This window comes from Astyanax mexicanus, chromosome 11 (assembly GCF_023375975.1).
Source record: "Astyanax mexicanus isolate ESR-SI-001 chromosome 11, AstMex3_surface, whole genome shotgun sequence".
In the NCBI taxonomy this organism is placed as follows: domain Eukaryota; kingdom Metazoa; phylum Chordata; class Actinopteri; order Characiformes; family Acestrorhamphidae; genus Astyanax; species Astyanax mexicanus.
This window is the reverse complement of record NC_064418.1, coordinates 36,256,011-36,276,764: the sequence shown is the minus strand read 5'-3', so window position 1 is coordinate 36,276,764 and position 20,754 is coordinate 36,256,011. Positions and strand designations below refer to the sequence as shown.

At 39.8% G+C, this 20,754-nt stretch overlaps 1 protein-coding gene across 3 annotated transcripts in view; it reads left to right on the top strand.

The window, feature by feature from the left end:
- raph1a (Ras association (RalGDS/AF-6) and pleckstrin homology domains 1a) overlaps positions 1-20,754 on the top strand; it is a 104,075-nt gene that overhangs the window by 32,215 nt on the left and 51,106 nt on the right. For all 3 annotated transcript variants that reach the window (XM_007234141.4, XM_007234140.4, XM_007234142.4), the window contains exon 2: positions 3,102-3,173. The gene's annotated coding sequence lies outside the window, so the exon portion shown is untranslated. The remainder of the gene's footprint in view (positions 1-3,101; positions 3,174-20,754) is intronic.

The window sequence follows — 20,754 nt, the reverse complement described above, 5'->3', positions numbered from 1 at the left end:
ATGACCTGCACAGTTGTCTAGCAGACAGCTGCTTAGCCAACTTGGAGAGGAAGTGTGTGTGTGTGTGTGTGTGGTGTGTGTGTGTGTGTGATGGGAGTGGATTTTACCCTCATGTTATATATATAGAACTTCCCGATTGAGCCGTACACACCCTTCTTGCAGCTGACACTTGAAATGCTAGCGTAAGTGGCATCTGCCCCTCTCAACAGGTTTCTCAGCTTCCTGAATGTGTGAACCAGAGGCCTGTTATCCTGCATGTCCCTCTGCTAACCACTTAAAATGTTTCATATGGCCGTTAATGCAGTATGATCTGCTGCTAATCATGACAGCTAGCACAAGACATTTCCCACCAAGTTCTTTATGCAGATGAAGAGTGCCAAGTTTTAGCACCCCAGGGGCAGAAGTTTTCTAGCAGTCATCTTGTTGTCAGGCCAGAGATATGTTGTCTGTCCTCAGAGGAGTCTAGTCCAGCTAATGAAGGGTTCTTTGACATGTAACAATAGTGAAAATGTTTTGATGCTATTAACTGCAGCACAGTTTTTTAAGCCCTATCCGGAGGGCATTAGTTTCTCAGGGAGATTTGGGGTAAATTTCTCTTTAATGGGGGTCCTCTGTGAATTCCCGTCCAGAGCGACTATGTTTGTGTTTTTCTCAGACGTCCTCTGAGAAAATTACAGGCTGAATTATCTACTGTTTTTCGCTGAACTCCGGGTTCCTCCGGTAATTTTAATCTTGTCCGGATGCACGTCTCTTGAGTTTCGTATTCTCGCCTTTTGGGGCGCGTTTCCATAGAGATCCACGTAAACACAAAAGTGAGTGGAAATTGTGTTACTAACGCTATGTCACGTGACCAAGAAAGTAAAAAAAAACTCACTGGTCCTCCTGTTGTTTTTTTCAATTGCAGTCCGGATGCCAGAGTTTTATCACTGAGTAGAAGTGTGAAATATTTTTCACGGACGTCCCCCTGAGAAACTAATCCCGTCCAGTGCTTTAAATGGTTTTATGAAGAACTCTCTACAATATAAAGTAGATTTGAAAGCTCTTACTATAAAAAAAACGTACTAAACTTCTTAAAAATAGAAATAAGTGTAAAAATCATTGTAAACTCACCGTAAGTAATCTGTCCATATAGCAGTGGTTGTTTTTCCCTGCTTTTATTACCCTACCTTTATTCTTGGTGGAACTTCTCCAATCCATCTGTATCCTTAAGCTTTCGAACAATGTGCATAAATATGGACAAAATTTACAGAGAGCACGGACCGATGTCTGTGTCTGTATCGGTATCTGTTTTTTAATGTTAAGCAGAAATTAACCTTTACCAGGCAAACAAAAAAAAACATTGAAACATTTATGTACTACAGAACCTTAAATAACCTTACAAGCATTCCAGTTCAATATTCAGATAATTGTACACTGTTTTAAAAAAACAGATAAAGACTTCATAAATAGTTTATCATGTTTTATGGCCAATCCTTTCAAAATGTTCTCCCCTTTGTATGCTCTGGGTTATTGTTTTTAACATTGTCCCTGGTTAGCATTATTAGCGGTTGATGGCCAAGCATTATACGTCATTTTGCGTAACCGCTTATCATGAACGCACATATGTCTACAGATAGAAATGGGCAGTACTGTACGTACGACTGGTTTAATGACACACAAGTAGATATAAGTGGTAATAAACTGTAAAATACCATTATATCTACTGCTGGTGATATGCAGTGCAGCCATCTTGGATTCTGAACTCAGAGTTGGCTAGGCTTATCTGATTCTGTGTAGAAAATCTGACCTGTGAGGCACTTTCCTTTTAAAATTTCCTATTTGGAACTAGGAAGTTCAGGCATCCAGGTTTAAATGTAATGCAGCATTAACAGGGTTCCCACGAGTCAAGTCTTAAAATGTCTTAAATTAAAATCCTGGTAATTAAGGTCTTAAATTTACTGGTAATTTGCTGTAGGTATTACATTTTTAGACGGTGCGTTTGATGCCGGTGGGAAAACATAGTGGCCCACCATGAACATCTAATCTGGGGAAAGAACTAACATTAGCGGAGAGCTAGCTAACATTAGTAGTGAGTTAGCTACGTTACCGTGAAGAGAACTAAGTTTAGCGGAGAGCTAGTTAAGATTATCAGCGAGCTAGCTAACATACTGACCTTACCGGTGAGTTAGCTAAGCTACCGAGAAAAGAACTAAGGTTAGCAGTGAGCTAGCTAACATACTAACTTTAGCAGCAAGTTAGCTAACACACCAACTTTAGCGGCAAGCTAGCTAATGCAACTGGGGAGAGAACTAAGGTTAGGGGAGAGCTAGTTAACTTTAGCAGCGGGCTAGCTAACATACAAACGTTAGCTGCAAGCTATAAATATACATATTTTTTAAATAAATGATTTTAGGCTGCATTTTACAACTGCAGTTCTGGAACGTGTCAGTTGGAGACCCTCTATGTGCATGGTAAATACCACTGGGGCATCCCACCCTACCCAGGGTACAAACCCAAAATCTGCACGCTTTACAAAGTTTGTTTTGTGGGTTGTGGGATTTTGGGGTCTTAAATTATTTTTATCGAGGTCTTAAAAAGGCCTTAAAAAGCATTCAATTTGACTTTTAAAATGGTGCAAGTACACTCATTAATCAGTGCCCTGGAAACCACTAACTATCAGTTTTCAGACAATAACAAATCTTTTATAGTTTTACCAAAGTTTTGTTTGGTATCTTGCATTGCAGCACAATTTTTGTACAAAGTTTGGATATCATGAGATCCCTATAGCTCTGTTAATGTTGACCTAAATCAAATATTGCTGATATCGTAGAGTGACATTTCCATTAGAGGCCACATTTTAGGTATACTACTTTTGACATTTTTTTGGCAGTTTTAGTCCAGGTGGACCCTTCACTACAAGCTCTCTGTATACTGCATGTTACTGCCTCAAGCACCCTACTGCACTTGGAGCTGAATAATTTACAGCTGTTGGATTTATGCTTACCTTGCAGAAACCGAGCTTGGAGTGGATTGATTTTGGCCTTTCTTAAAGGAGTAAATGAATTATTGTGCTAGGCACACTTGAATTAATTACTTACCCCCTTTTAATTGTTTTTTGGCAGGGTGATTGAGGACTGATTTTCATTCCGAAGACTTTGTCAGCTTGGAAGAGAAGTAGCAAAACTCAACCAAAAGTAAGCACTTCTCAGCTTCAGCACTTAAAAGCGGTATTTGATGCACTGTTTCAGTTATTTTTATAGTCCTTCTTGGAGTTGATGACATTTTTATTTTTTAAGATTTCTTGGCTTGTGAATTCTTTCATTTGTTTTAAATTGAAGTTAAAGTGACAGTCTGTAGGTTTTAGGAAATCTCTTACATATCTTTCTAATAAATAAGTATAAACATTCTGAAAAGTAATTTTAAAACGTGTATTCACCTTTCAGAGCATATAAATCTGATGCTTTTAGTTTAGGCTCTGTTGTGCTTTCTTTTGGCTTGCCAGCTTTCTTACTAATAATTCTGTGTTTTGTCAAATTAATGATATGTGAATCAGCAGATGAAAATTGATTTAGCCAGTGTGATAGATGATAGTCTCCATGTTTGCAGTAGATTATAAGCAGCAACATGAATTCTCTAGTAACCATTAAAGCTGTCGTAGGCAAAACTGTTTGGGAAGACCTACCAGACCTCTCTGTTGCTAAAATTAATATATTAATATATAGCTTTGCAGGGAGGGTCACAGAAGCACATTTATTTAGAAAATGTAGTCCCCTCCCATCTCAGGAATACTGCTATTTGCAGTTTAAAAAAAAATTAAGGCCTGCTGCTTTAAGATCTGTCTCTTTCACTCTCTCTCTCTGCTTAGACTTTTTTTTCTTCTCTCTCTCTTTCTCTCTCTCTCTCTCACTCTCTCTCTCTCTGACATTGTGGTTTTCCCCGCCATAAACAATCCATTATTGTTATTATAACAGAGCTGTGAATTTTTCCATACAGAACGATGATAAAGATGATGATAGTTTAAAAAAAAACAATGTTTGGGGGCACAGCAGACCATTTAAACTCAACCTCAAATGGGCGGGCTTGACAAAATCTCACATAACATTGGCTGAAGTTGGGGGGCTGACGGTTCATTTGCCAGTGAGTACTTGGTTTGGGTGGATTATTCCATGTAAAAGTAAAACCATGTGGGGGTCGTATATGACTCTGCGAGTTCTCTCCTCTGGAAGCCTCTGATGTTCCTGAATTACAGCCCTGTGTGTCTGCTGGCCTGTTATCACAGGGACAGGGCTGCAGCTCGCCGCAGATTCCATCACACACGTCCGCGGCCCCACTGTTATTAACCCCCTCCTGCCATGTCGGAGGGGAAACCTCAGCATGGTTCTCCTTACAGGAGGAAGAGGATGAAGGGGCGGGAGGGAGAGAAGACATGTGGTCATCTCTTCTGAAGCTGCCTGCTTTAGCTCTGTGCTAATGAGAGGGGACAGTGGAGGCAGACGTCAGGCTCGTCTGGGTGCTTCACCAGCACAAGCCGAGCGCCCAGCAGCTCCAGTTTCCTGGAACAATAATTAGAAGTGTTATTTTACTTGCAGCCTGCGCAGGGGAAGGCTTGATGATGATGATGGTGGTGTTGGTGGTGCTGTGTTTGGGCCGTTACCAGATCACTCGACTGTCTCGGGAGGTTGGAACATGTGGGGAGATCCAGACACTTTTCTCCAGCATCAATTTTGGGGGGGGGATTATGTCATCTCATTGTTTTCGTTAAGGGTAGTAGTTTGCCTGGAAAAACTGAGCTTGAGGAACGTTTGGCAGCGACGAGGAGCAATTCCAGCAGATAGCATAATCTAATTGTTGGTTTTATTGTGAAAAAACAAACTTTTTAACTCTCTGTAATTTCATGACTCAGCCAGTCATGAGTTGTGCTAATGACACCCCTCAGCGATAGCCAGGGTGTCAGTCGCCTTACAGCAAAACAAGACAAAAGTATTTGTTATTCTCCAGCACCTGCCTGAAGAACGAGATGCTTTCTCCAGTGTCTCTGTGAAGGCATCAGGTTTCTAATTGCGCTCATTCCGTTAGAAACAGAAGCTGAAAAATGTGCAGCTCTTGGGCAGTGCTGGTTGTTATTGTGCTGCTGTGTGCTGTTCTTGGCCCCTGAGGCAGACCTGACTTCTCCAACTGCTCAGATGAGTTCAGCTGCTGTCTGACTCTGACATGACCCAGTCACCACACAGACCTTGCATCTCTTGGGCCCACCAGAAGTTGCTTGCTTTTGGGATTAGATCTGATCAGTGGGGGTTAGCACAGTGAAGTGTTTCTAGTAATTGTGAAACGCAGAGCTTTCAGGATTTGAGATTTCTGTGTAGGCAGCTTCTGTTCACAGTGTGTGTATGTAGTGAGGATGATGTGTCTTCATTTTTATCTTTAAGTTTAGTTTTTACTTTGTTTTCTGAGAAAAAAAGAAGATTCACATGGCAAAAGTGATGGGACACAATATTAGTTCCTGCATCGTGAGATTTTGAATCATAATTGTAAAAAAAAAAGGGTAATATGGAAAATATGGTCTCTATCACTGTCTCTCCAGGCTAGGCCTGCTGCAATCTGCACTATGTAACTCCTGGGAAGCAGATAAAAACCCAGGAAGTCCCAAGACAAATATACAGCTCTGAAAAAAAATAAGAGACTACTAAAGTCCAAGTTTCTTGGATTTTACCAAATTAAAAACCTCTGGAATATAATCAAGAGATGGATGATCACAAGCCATCAAACCAAGCTGAACTGCTTGAATTTTTGCACCAAGAGTGGCAAAAAGTTATCCAAAAGCAGTGTGTAAGACTGGTGGAGGAGAACATGCCAGAACATGCATGAAAACTGTGATTAAAAAACAGGGTTATTCTACCAAATATTAATTTCTGAACTTTAAAATTTTGGAATTCGGGAGAAATGCTGTCTGTAGTTTAAAGAATAAAACAACACTTTTCATTTTACTCAGACATATATCTATAAATAGCTAAATCAGAGAAACTGATTCAGTAACTTAAGTGCTTTCTTATTTTTTATTATACTGCCTCAGTCTTAATGCTTCTTTAATATTCAATAACAGTTCTTTGTCTTTCACTACATAAAATTTAATGTTTACCACGATAGTGAAGCTCAGAACGCTATTTGTCTTCTCTTCAATGAACAACTATCAGCAAAAATACCAGTTCTCCAATACTTGCTTTAAGAAGTGAGCAAATGACTACTGCTACATGAAATTCTTGGAGATAAGAAAAACATCCATGGACACAGGAAGTCACAGAATAGTGTCCATGTATTCTGGGTACAGATTGAGGACAAGTGAGGAGAGCCAAGTACTTTTAGTCACCAATTTCTCCAGTGGCCCTCCTCTGCACGTCACCATATCCTGTTTGTTTTTTTTTGTTTTATCCTCCCTCGCTTACTCTCTTTCATTCTGATAATCACACTCTAGAGTGACAAACAGATATTTACACCACTTTTCAGTGACATTTTCGGCATTCAGTGTCCAGTTGAATCAAATATGCTCAAATAAGGTCACTTATGCATCAGCTCAAGTTGGAACAGTTTGTTTCCTGAATGTTTAGCAGGCTGTTCTTGTGTATTTTGTATATTGTGTACATTCTTGACATGTTGGCTGCTGTTCAAGGCCTCTGGGTTTCTTTGGAAGGCCATATAAGTGAAAAACGCTATTGCTATTGATTTAATAATGCAACACACTATGTCTTCTTGGTGATCCCAGTGCTGGTCCAGCCCTCCTGCTGTGTCAGTGGAGCATCAGCTGCTTTGGCCCCTTCCATATCATTAAATTATAATGAAAGGCACTGCCCACTTTGACCACTACTATATATGGTGGGACAAAGGAATAAATCATAATGATAAAATTTTCACTACTCAACTCAACTGCTGCTTGAGTTTCCCAGAAAGGCCTTTTCCAGTATTAGTAGCTCGGGGGAGGGGGGGGGGGTCTCATTTCCCCTAGTGTCTTGTACTAGACAGTGCTGACCCCTTTGTTGTAGCTCAGGCATGTCCCCCAGAGTGTCCAGAGATTTTAAGGGTAATTTTCACTGTGGAAAGAAGTTGGGGTTGTTTAGAAGAAGTTGGACCTCAGATCCGTGCTCTTCCTGTAGTGTTATTCTCATTAGGGTTTCCCCCAGTGGGTTCTATATGTTCTTGCTCTGAGCCAGGAGGTTTGGCCCTAATTGGAAAATTCTTGCTGTTTCTCTCTTTTTTCCACTATTAGTTGAAAAAAAAAATCTGTGCACGTGTTTGATGTGTGACTGGGGCTTATGTACTGTACCTCTTAGGGGTGAGCAATAGGATGATATTTGATCGCATCATCATGAGTTGTGCTATTTTATCATGATACATAATATAAAATTGAATGAGATTGATCACTGTGTCCCATCTGATTCAAATGAATATATTTGTAGATGTGTAAAACTAACATTGCTTGTAGGTGAAGCAGAATAAAAGACTTTTAACACCACTAACCAGATATCCCTACTGAGAGTACATCACTCTGTCCAGTGCAGTAAGTATAAAATTAAAAACAGCAAAGCAAACAAACTTTTACAAATTTTATAAAATGATATATATATATATATATATATATATATATATATATATATATATATATATATATATATATATATATATATATATATATATATATGTTTTTTATATAAGCAGCCCGTTTTTAATTAAATGTTGTTGGATGATTTTAAAAAGTAAATTATGTTTCATCTTAAGAGACAATTCACAAAACATTACAGAATCCCTGCATGATGATACACCACCAAGTTTACCTGGAAAGGTTAACGTTGATGTGTATCTGCGAATGGCTAATCAAGCTGAAAGTCTCTAGCAGTGATATTTGAGATGTTTTGATTTTTACACTGTTTTTGAGGGGGGATTTAGAGGCCAGACATTATGCCGGAAATGGTGTGTATTTGGAGATATACCTCATCCAAGTCCAGAACACTTGGTAACTGTTTTAGTTAACAAATGTTCTGTTCTGTTCTGGTCTTTGTTTAAGTTGGACCGTTTGCTGTGGACGGTTAAAACCTATGTTGAGATTGGAAAACCTGCTGTGTACTGCAGTCTGCTTTGTCAGGTGCGACCGCATTACTGTGTAACGGGTAGAGGGAAACCAGAGCATCTGCCCTGCCTAGCTGGAGATGCTGGACCTAGTGAATAGCCGCAATCTGTCCCTGGCAGTCCAGACAACACAGTCTGCTCAGATTTCTCTAACAAAACAAGGACAAGGTTATTTCAGGTCCTCCAATAGGTTCTTGAGGGCATGCCCATTGCCCAGGCTCTCACTCATGGAGTCATGTGTTCTCCAGGCAGTTAAAGGAGTGTTTGTGGTGTCTACTATACTCTCATTTATCTGCTAACAAGTGAGTGTTTACCTTGAAGAGCAAGGTCATCAGCGCCTCCTCCTCTACAGATGATTTGCGACCCAAATTATGAGCTGCTAGCGGAAGCTGACCTAAACTTGTGAGTATCACAGGCCACTCAGCACCCAAATCATGGGCTAACTTGGCAGCCTAGACGGGTGCGCCTGTCACTGGTCCCATCTCTCGCAGCCAATCTAATTGCCAGAGCTGTGTGTGACTCCGCACTCCCATCGTGTGTGTTGCCAAGGCTGAGGAAGGATCCACCATGCATGCTGCTTATTTACAACGCTTAGTTGTGCGTGAACGATGACATTAGTGTTGCCATTTTCCATCTGTCAAGTAATTGCAGGCGTCCTTCAGTGTCTTTCTCTTTTCACTATTCTGTTTTGTGCTTCCCAACTGATACACCACACTGGCTGCTTCATTGTGAGCTTCAGCATGTTGAAACACAAGTCAAACCAAGTAACATTGGGACTTGACATGCTGGAGTCAGTAATCTAGGTCAGTGTAAACTATGCCCACCATCATTAGACCATTTTGTTTTTAGCTCTTAAATTTGGCCAAACTCATTTTTACTATGCTAAGTAGTAGGTTGATGCGTGATGTGTGTGTTTACTGTGGACCTCTACCTCACTCTACAGCCAGTCTAGTTATGCCATGTGAGCACAGTCTCCAGCATCAAGAGCTCCCATAGATTTTTGCCTTCTAACTTCCAAGCCTAGTTTTGCTTTTGTTTTCCCCTTAATTGGTAAGGTGGGTTAGCTGTAGTTTTTCAAGGCTCATTTAGGCTTAGTGGTAATTACAGATACAGATACAGCAAAGCTTTCTGTCCATAATCTGGGGGGGGGGGGGCTCATAAACCCAGGTGCTATCTTAGCTTTTTAGAGTACCGCTGTCCATATGTTAGTTTTCATCATTTGCTCTTCTCTGAAACCAAACAGGATGCTGTTTACAACATAACTGTGGAGCTATCAATTCCAGATGATTACCAGAGCTGTCAGTGATGCTGAACCTGCAAGAACATTCCAGGAAGATGTTTTCTGCATCAGAAGTGTGTTTATATTACTTTCTGAATCATCTCATCTGACAATATGTGACCTCTGTTGGTCTAAGATCTTGACATGTGTGCAGGCATGCAGTGGAATGCAGTACAGCTGTATTTAGTACTGTTTCTAGCACTCGTCTGAAATTTGTTGGAGTGCTACAGAGTTCTGCATAAGTAGCACTTTTGATTCTGTGTTACCTTGTGCCTAAATACACTTAAATTTACCTAAAATGTATTGATCTAAATATGCAGTTGATCTTAACTTAATTAAGTGTAATATGAGGAACAATTGTGAACATTTATTGTTTTTTGTGTTTATAATCATGGCAGTGGCTGCACTGATGATAGATTCTTAATGTTTATTTTGAAGAGGTGTCCGATCCAATTCTGTATCAGTATTGAGAACACACATCTGATGTTGGACGGACAGGTTTCAGCCCATCTATTGATCCAGATTCCATTCCACATCTTAGCGTAAAACCCAAAAATCGCCTTAGTCTGTAAATGAGTGAGCCAATAACATTAGCTGTTGGGTTGATATTTTAGTCATGACATTGGCTGCACTAATGATAGATTCATAATGTTTAAACTAGAAATGTATCCGATCCAATCAGTATCAATATAAAGTAGGGGTGGGCGATATAGATTAGAAATAATATCGCAATATTTCATGCTATTATCACGATAGCGATACTTTTGGCGATATGTCAAAACTCTGAATTAGTTTATTGCATTATTAGTATTATTGCATGCAATATGATATGGCTAACTGAGACATAAAAAAAAGATCTGATTTTTTACAGAATGATTCAGAATGTCATGATACTAGCAATGCACTCCAAATATCTCCATAAATGCAGGATTAAAGTTATAGGATCTGTCTATAGTAGATATATAATGGGAAATGAGAACAGTGTGAATTTTTCTTTTGCTAAAAACAGCAAAAAAGTAGTACTCTGATGTGATAATGGCACGATATTTCAAGGTATAATATCGTTCACAATATTCAAAATTTTTGGCGATATCACGTACGATACGACATGGCACACCTCTAATATAAAGGATACACATCTGATATTGGGCGGACAGCTTCCTGCCCATTTATGGATCCAGATTACATTCCACATCTTATCATAGACCCAAAAAGTGCAACTGAATTGTTTGTTTGGGGATATTTTAGTCTGGAAACATTAAAAATCAGGACAGCTATTTGTACTGTCAGTAAAGCCAATGTGCTGAGGAATGGAACTTTGGTTGTGTAAAATTTCACCAGTTTATTCCTGCATCTCTACAGATTTCACATGATAGAGTACCAGGAGTTCATGCTAGGCCGCAGACAAACAAGAAGACACCACCAAGCCGCAAACTGTCACTCATGTTTTCCAGAAATGTGTCAAACCTTCAGCCCTAAACACTGTACCAACAATAATAATTCTAATATCAGTTTATAATGAAATTTGTGATTCGATTGTGAAATGATAGTGTTGGATTCAGTGTCGCAATTGGCAGTTGTGTCAAAGTTGGAGCGGATCTGAAAAAATGTGGATTGGCCGTCACTATACAACATATTTCTGTCTGTCTGTCTCTTAAACCTTGTGCTCCTCTGCTACCCTGAGCTGCTGACCACATGATTGACAGAAGGCAAGTGTTTTGAATACTTGGTGAAGCTTCTGTTCCAGTGTTAAATTTGGTTCCTAGGAAGCAGCTGTTATTCATTGGTTTTAGGTAAATATTTAGTACTTTTAGGATTCAGTTACCCTGGATATTCTAGCTCTGTCTGAGTATACTCTGTCTGATTTCCTCAAAAGTACCAAGAATGTTAATAGAATCCAGCAGAAACCTGTCCTTTTTTTAGAAGCTAGTACCACAGCTTTTGGCACAGTGATGGAGGCCCTTAAGCACATTGAATTTTGTATGGTTTGCAGCAGTGTCCTCAGACAGTGATCTGCAGCGTTCTTCATGAGAGAGCCACTTTCCATTCAACTCACATTCATATCCTTTTTCATCAGGGGAAGTGTGGCTCTTTCGCGCAGACAGACAGACATACACAGATCCAATCTTCCGCCATTTCTCTCATCTGACGGACTTTAGCAGTTTGGTGGAGCTATGACTACCATCTGTGCAGCTGTCTGGAAATTCAGGCCAACATGCAGCTTATCCTAAACCCATTACTCTTCCACCAATGTTGAGCCAAAACTAGACGTCATTGATAGATTTTAGCCTATAAACATCAGATTTCCGCTGCTTGAGTTCCTGAAAGGACATCGCTATACATTATTACGGTGTCTATGCAGGCACGGCTGTACTTTGTATGTACATTTCTGTTGGTTGCAGGTGGGATAACAGGGACATGTGTATAGGCCTGTCACCAGAAGTATTATTGTCGTTTAATTCCACTGATATAATTGCACAATGCAGTCCACTCTGTGTGTATGTAAGCTGCATTACTGATGCACTGGTTATTGTGCTAAATGGCTAAAATACTGGTAAAGTTTTATTTATATGGAATTAGTGAAAAAGGCAAATTTTGGTTTTGGTTTGGTTCAATATTATTGCAATTGTTTTAAAATGCCAAATAATTAAAACAGATACACTTCAAAACTGGAGGCTATTAATTACTTTGGTGTAAAAAAAAAATAAAATGAATGAAACCCTGTTAAAATGAAATCTGTCATTTGATCTTAGGCCTTGTTAGGTTTTGATTCTGGCCAAATATCTTCATATTGGTGCACCCCTACTCAATAACCTTACTGTCGTGACAGGCCTACATGTTCACATGTGCCCATATAAGGGTGCACTGGCCCGCAGTGTTGTCGGCTTGGCCTGTCCATCACCAGCCTCATTTGAGCAGGGCTTGGTTTATCCAGGGAGGAGATGTGGAAATAGAGGGCAACAGCAGAATGGCAAGGCTTCCTGAATAAACACTGTACCATTAACACCCAGGCTTATTTTAGTACAGACTGCAGTGTTGTGACGCTGAGACACGTCTGGAAACTGCAGTGGCAACAAGTGTGGAGAGAGTGACGACTGTGTTGAATAGAGACCATCGTAAGCACAGGAATGGAACGGTAGTCTCAGGGTTTAGAGACTTCTAGCTCAGGAGAGCACAATCTGCAGCTTGTTAAATTCACAGAGGCAGAGTCCTAGAGCGATTAGTTCACATATGGTTTACTTTACTCACGAAAGGCCTAAAAATCGCAGGTTTTAGAGGCAAACTGGGGAGACTTTAGGTCTTTCCTACCTACTATAGCGTATAAACGTTGTCACATGCACCAGAGCACTTCAAACAGACAACAGATCAGGCTTCATTGTAAGTCGTCCACGAAGCATTGTGTTTTTTCCCTTTCTTTCTTATCACACTCAGGCTGAAAAGGGCTTTGTTTTGCCTGCATGTGTGCGCCGTTCCTGTGCAGAGCGACTACTATCTGGAGGTAATAAACAGCGCAGTCTGGGGACAATCTTTTCCTCTGACACGGCTGAAATATTGTTCAAGGCAAAGCTTTATAAACATTTAGCATTCCTCCAAAAAAGCTCTCCTTAGCTTTAAAGCGAAGGCACATTTTCCTCTCGTTTGGAGGTTTTGTGTGCAAGCATTTTTGTACTGATGAACAGACTGAATGAATTTAACCATAAACCATCAAAGAGTTTCCTGGGGACACTATTTAATTCCTTTAAGACCATTTGTGCTGGTGTATTAAAGCCATCTCTCTTTATTATTCACAGAACCTGCCGTTTTTGATTTCATGAGATTTTGGGTGCTTTGTTAGATTCATGCTGTGAAAACACAAACATGTGCCATCAGCTGAAAATAAGACTAGAGTAAAGGGAAATTTGGGATGTTTTTTCACTGAAAAAAAGTCAAAAAGTATTATTATTTTAATTTTTGTAGGATGAATGGATTTGAGCAAGTTATTGAGTATTGTAGTTAGATTCGGTGTGATTGTTATTTTAGTGAACTCTCTATAAGAACATTGTGGTTGTAGTCAGTCTTTACAAATACTGACAAACTGTGTGTTTCCTTACAAAGAGTGTAATGCTGAAAATTACCTCAAGACCAGTTTTTGCTTGACCAGCTCGAGGTAACCAAGGATCAAGGAATTTGTTTTGCTTAACTAAGGTTACTGTAACTAAAATCCTTTCATTTTTACAAAAAATCGATAGTGTGCCTTTAATCCAGTTCTTCTTATGTATAAATTCTACCAGTTAGGTTGTAAGGAGCAGTAAAGCCATTCTGCTAAAGTACAGCATTATAAAAGAGTTTCAGTGAAGTTTCTCCAGGCTGAAGCAGTATCAGCATTAGCCGCTAACCTTGCTAAGTGCTAGCTCTTTTGACATTTAGGGGTGAGTATATCCAACTATAGCTTGCGTGTTTACCATGTTAAAACAAGCTATGTGTGGTGAACCACTAGCTGATAGTGCCCTGGCTCACTAGAACATTTTGAGTTGCTCAGTGTAGCAGTATTGGGTGGCGTTTAATAGCGCCAAGCGCTGCTAACCCTGGCTAGCGCTGCTGCTAACCACACTGTTGAAAATATTGGAAATCTAAGCTTTTTATAATTAGACAGAAGTGTTTTAACTAAAACAAATAAACAGTTTTCAGGAGAGAAATCTGTGTAGATACAGTTTTGTTTACTTAGGTGCCCCCAGCTGCAAGACCTGCTGAATTAGTAGGGAAACATGGCGACACTCTTGTTTCTTCCTGTTGTTGCTTAAAATGTGCCTTATTATACGGTTTGCCTTATAGTCCATTAAATATGATAATTCTTGTACAAACCATAATGTGGTTGTAGCTTGTAAAAACAAATGTGACATTGTCGTGATATGATTATTTATTTTTTTTGTATACCAACCCCCCAATCCCCCCAAAAATGACTGTTGTTTTTCACCCTTTTTGTACTTTAGTTGAATTAAAGCAATGGGAAGTTTGACAGCATTCATCTATATATCTTCTTATTTGTTAATTTCTGGTTAGGAGGTGGTTCTGGTACCTGCTCAGAATTATTAGTTACAGGGCAGTATAATCCACAACAAAGACCACCAGTCGATCACGTATCAGATACAATGCTTAGGCAAATTAGCATATCTAATTGTTTTATGTGTGTTTGGGAGAGAGGGAGGAAACCCATCCAGACACAGGGACAACACACCAACATCAAACCCCACACTGTTACTGGATCAATGATCAAACCTCCTGCACACACACCACCTATAACATAACTTGAGACAAGAATTTATAAGATCAGTATTTAAAAAAATGTACTGTATTTCATGTTAGACAAAACCATCTTCTTTAGCAAGTCTTTCTTTTGTGTGTGCAAAAAAAGTAAGAGAGAGGCATGCGGTCCAGTGGTCAGTATGTGGTGGGTGTTGCCCACGCTGGCATTGTCCGCACATTTTGTGCCCAGTCCTGTGTGAGCTCATGCAGAGGAGGTGCTGTTTTTAAGCTGGACAAGTGCAGTGCTTGAGTAAGCTCTGGCCCGGCTTCATAAGGAACCGCAATTACAGCACCCACTCACATTACAGTGTGATTGGAGCTACAGCACTGGAGCATGGCAGTCACTGGCGTCTTTAGTTCCTCATGTTCTGTTCCTCTGTTCCACCAACTTTTAAATGTTTTAAAAAACATTTTTATAACATTTTATAAAAGTAATGCTTTGCTGATAATTGCTTCTTATTAATTAAAGATAACAGAATCACTGGCGCTGTTTTGCTCTTCGCAGGAATGTTTCAGTTTGCTGTTCTTTTTGTAAGTAAGAGCAAATGAGCCTAAATTGTTGTTTTTTTTTTTTTTTTTTTTTTTTTTAAGGAATAATTCCATTATTTATATTGCTGTCATAAGCATGATTTAATGATGGGTAGACAGGACAATGTAATTGTTACCAGAGGTTTTCAGTGATTTTGTCCTGTTCGAATGCGCCATGTCATTTTAACAGTCTTTTAATAATTCTTTATCCTGTCATTAAATATTTTGTGGGTCTTAAGGTTAAAACAAGCCATAAATATATTCCCAGATTATATTAGTCCCATACTAATCAACATATGTATATGTTTCATCATATCCTGTCAAAAAAGGAGTTTATCAAAGTTTTTCTCACACTATGTACAAACTTACAGTAAATAGAGGATGCCTCAGAACTGCAACAGATCTGACAGCATTAGACAAGTCAATGTTTTGTGTATCTACTTTTAAACTTAAAACTTAAATATTACTATAACTGGGTTACAGGACACTGTTGGTGGTTCTTATTATTATTTTTGTAGGTAAAAGTAGTGCATAAATCAAGTAGCCACTACCATCTCAGACATTTATACTGATATTTTTATCCTGCACAGATAGCATATATTGTGTAGACATGAAGACATGAAGTAAAATTACATTAATAAGTTAAACTAATCCTGTCTAAATAGTGGTTTAGAGTGTTCTAAGCCACATTAGGGAATCTAAATGGGGATACACAAAAAGTTGACCTGGTTTGAGGCAAATGTATGATGATTTAGGTGTGCTAATGCCATGGTGGTTTACGAATTTCCATTATTTTGAACTAGGATAGCTTTGTATCATGGTAACAAAATGAATAAAGCAAACCTTGGACACTAAACATCCTTGACTGACTGACTTCATGGGGTGAAAGTCAGTCATGTTTTGTCTTTCTTCTTTAAATTGCCTTGGACCAGGCTGGTGCAGACAAGAAACAGTTCTTAAATAGACATTTTTTTTTTTTGCCTTGTGTGTCAGACCTCTAAGAAACGATGCCATTAAAATTGTAACCCTTTTAACTTAGAGCTGTTTGACCTGTGCTCTGATCTACAAATCAGCTGAACTGTAACTCATACATAGCCTGTTTAAATTAATGTAATGGTGTTTGAGTGGGATGGGTGCAAAGCGCTAACTATTTAGTTAAAATGTCACGCACATGCAAAGAGTAATAGGCCTAGATTTCTGCAGTGGTTCAGTAGTTTGAGTCAGTCTGCTGCTTGCATTTGTTTCCGAACATCAAATATTAACAGCACAAATGAGGTTAGCATGAGCATGTTTTATAACAGAAGCCACGCGATACGACCGGAAAGCAGAACGCCAGTGAAATATGGCAGGAGTTCTTTGGTACAGCTTCAAGTGGGACTTAACTGCTGCTTTGCTTCTCTCTGGAGCTGATGGGTCAAGTACTGGAACGTGCAACCTCAGGAATGAAGCGTTGAATGTAAACATATAGTCATGTTGAAAAAGGATTTGAGGAAGGCAGCAAAGAGGCATCTAGCCTCCACAGCATGGCTGGAAACTTAATTAAGGGGATGTGTTTGGCTGACCTGTTCTTTTGGCTTCCTACCAGAACGGTTTGATGCGATGTCCTGCTTTCCTCTTTGAGATGGCGTGAACATTTCCCATTTCCATACAGATGTTCGGACTGTTTTTATTCTTTGGCCTCTCGTCACACATTCTGTTTTTCAACGTGGCACCCAGGCACACGTGAGCTGCTGTTTTTTATTTTTTCTTCATTTTTTTTTCACTGAGATTAATGGCTATTTTAATAAAAGCAAAAGAGTTGTGTATTATAGCAGTGGGTAGCAGCAGTGGGAATAGGCCTTTTGATTGCTCCCATATGTCTTAGTGAGCTGAGTGCCAGGAACAGTGGCAATGGCTGAGCTCCAATGCCCTGCACCTCAAAAGCTCTGCAGCATGTTTTGGCAAGGCCGAGGAGCTCGACGTGGTGGTTCTGACTTATGATTTATGTTAGGTCTGCACCCCCTCACCCCCACCTGTTTCTCGAGACCACTCGCGAAGACATGACCATGTTTACTCAGGCAAACACCAATGTTTACTTTGGACCACAACCGTGTTGTTTATGTTCCCAGCGTTTAGTTTTTTTTCCCTTGATATCTTTTTTTATTCCTTTCCGAAGTGTTTATAAAGAAGGCTTGTGCTCTTAGTCATTCGAGAAATCATGAAACAATCTAATCAGCAAACATGAGGCAGCAGAACAGTTTATACAATAAATCAAGTAGAGGCAGGCCAGCATCTTTAGATAATGTTCTTCTGGGATTGTAGCACAACAATCTCTAGAGTTTACGCAGAATAAGGGCAATAAAAAAAAACATGTCCGGTAAGAGGCAAATATTTCTGTGGATATTGGTGAGAGAGGTTAATGGATAATGTTCAGACTTGTTGGAGCTGACAGAAAGGCTACTGAAACCCAGATAACCACTCTGTACCATTGTGGTGAGCAGAAAAGCATCTGAGTGTACAGTATGTGTCCAACATAGTGTTCCCTCTTTGTCTGCCAAGAACAGAAAGCTGAGGCAGCATTAGGCACATGCTTTCCAGAACAGAACAGTAAAAAACTGTAGAAATGTAGCTTTATTTGATAAATATTGGACCCTGTTTAAACCAGACTTGTTTTGTGTTTTCATTAGATGACATTTGATTTTATTTCCAAGCATAAAAAACACACCAGCACGTACATCCTATAAACAATAGTTTCTCATCAAGACTATGTACAGTTTAGAAAAAAGCTGGGGTTTATTCAATTTAATAATAGATGGTTACAACAGCTCTTTTTGAAAATGCATGAGGCTGTGTGCCTCATATAATTTGACTGTTTTACCTCACAGAAATGTTTTCTGTCCACTTTATCTTAAAATCTGAATGGCGATGAGGGTACTGTGGTATGGTTGCATTAATATGCTCAAGATCCATGCTATATTATGACTTATAGGCATTGGTGTAGCAGTACACCTGTGGCAGTATCTCACAATATAGCATGAACCTCAAAGTATATTATTAAATAACCTCTTAACACTCCAGCCCTTTTTTCACCTAAAATTACAAACCCAAATTTTGAGGTTTTCTACTGCTGTGTAGCATTACATAAACCAGAGGCAAAGCAATGAATTATTGTTATTACAAAAGCCTTTTCAGTTGTATTAGAAATAATTGAAAGCCCTATCCAGACAGCATAAGTTTCGGGATTAGTTTCTCAGGGGGTCCTGGGGTAAATTTCTCTTTTATGGGGGAGTCCTCAGTGATTTTATTTGCTGAACTCCGTGGTCCTCCGGTAATTTTAGTCCCGTCTGGACGCACATCTCTAAGTTTTGTCTCCCCGCGTTTAATAAAACTTTGTCCACTGCCACGCACCGTAATGACACTTTGAGTGCACGTTTCCACGGAGCGAGTGGAAATGGAGGAGCTACTGAACGTGATGTCATGTGATCGGGAAAGCCAAAAAATTTGTTTTATCAGAAGTGTGACGAGAAGCGTCATGTCTGATTTGAAGTTATTGAATATAGAAGTGTGTGTATATGAAAGTTATATGAATATATATGTATGTGATCTGCAGGCTAAAGGCAATTGAACAGGTGAATTGAGCTGATTGTACTGTAAAGAAATAGTTACATTTGTATCAAGTACACTAGTTCCAACACCAGTCCTTATTGCTGTTTGTTGTGGTAGTGGAGTGTGTGTATGTGTGCGTGTTTCTCTCTGCCTTCCTCACATCTGGAAAATTGGAGTTTTGAGTTTAAGTCTCTTGCTGATTCATTTTCATTTTTTCCTACAGCAGCTGAGGCCAGCTGGTCCTCAGTGAGCATCAGTACATTTGTTTTTCTCTTTGAAATGAAGGGATGGGAAAAGAAGGGGGAAAAATTTCTGGATCTAATTTGAAGCTGTGTGTGTGTGTGTGTGTGTATGTGTGGGTGTGTGTGTGTCCACCACAGCTCAGCTGGAATCTGCCTCGTGTGAGCAGCTTATTGTGGTTGTGTATGGAGTTAGTTAGCCATTAGCTTTGAGTACAAACAAAGCATTTAAGGTTATTCTCCAACATGGCCGCAGTGCTATTGGTGTGGGGAGAGTGGTCTTCAGCGTTTTGACAGCCTTTAAATAATTCGTAGTGTTGTAGGAAAATTAATTCTGTAGGACAGCACTCGTCAACAAACAAACGGAACAGAATATTGGCTGACATTACAGACACACGGGTCCACAGCCAGATAGAACTGCTGCATCTTTTCTATTCTAGTTGTGCTGAAGTGGCAGAGGATGAGCCAGCTGAAGCAGCCTCAAAGGCCATAGCTCAATATAGCAGTGGTGGAATACACAACCACTTGTGCAATATGATGATTCAGTTGTGAGAGAGAACGGTCAGCTCAATGGAATTATCTAGACTTTTAAAAGAATGTCTCTTAAATCTGAATCTTGAATCTGAAAACATCGTAGTGTTTACACCTGGTTACTTTGTGCATCTCTTTGCAATCAGAAATAGATGTTGATATAGCCAGGCTAAATAAAAATGAAGACACATACAAATGAACTCACCCAAGTCACCTTCAAAACAGATAGAAATCTTATTACTTAAAACACCATCAGCTGGTGGACTTAGATGAACCACACATTGTAGAAATGTAAGCACATCCATCTCTCCAGTGAGCAGCATTGCTGATTAGCCAGCGTGCTCGGAGGAAAGCGCATCGACTCCGTTCCGATACATCAGCTCACAGATGCCTTGTTCTGACCGACATCACCCTAGGAGTGATGAAGGGAAAGAGTGCCATCTACCCATCCAGAGAGAGCAAGGCCGGCAGCTGATGGCAAGCTAAATGACCGGGATTCAAACCTTCAATCTCCTGATCATAGTGGCATCGCTTTAGACAACTGGATCACTCTGCGCCCCGAAAAAAAACACAGTTTTAAACAGTGTCAGTCGTCAACCACCAGTATTATGCTGGGTAGAGTATTTCTGGGTAGAGTAATCCTTTAGTAATGCTACCTAGGCCTGAGACTCACTCCCTCCACCATGCTTCACAGTAAGGATGGGTTTTTGGCTTAGTGTTTTGTTTTCTCTAGACATAATCCTATGTTTTTTGCAGGTCTGGATCTTAAAAATCACTGTGTTGACCCATGCCAGTCTTCTATATTTTAATATACTATACTTCTATACTTTAACTGCGCAGGTGGCTGTTGGCTGATGTATCACAGCTTGACATCCTGCACTTTCCTTTAAGCACATCGGCTGCCTAGTGTTGTTGCACTTGTGGCAGCTTAAATAAAATTGGTGGCTGACTTCAGATGAATCAGAGTAGCCATGCTCTTGTCCTCACCCTCCTAGTGTCTGGAGTATTGCCAGTGATAAATGGGAAGTTGGAGGTCCTAATGAGTGGGTAAATTAATTGGCTACATAGACTAAGGGGGGAAATTGTCAAACATGGCTAAGTGGTGGACTGATGAGACAGTAACAGTGTATTGATTTCGATTAGCTTCAACAGAAACCCCATCTTGCCTTTTTTTAGGTTAAGATCTGTGCAGACTCAGCCAAATGTCTGACTGCA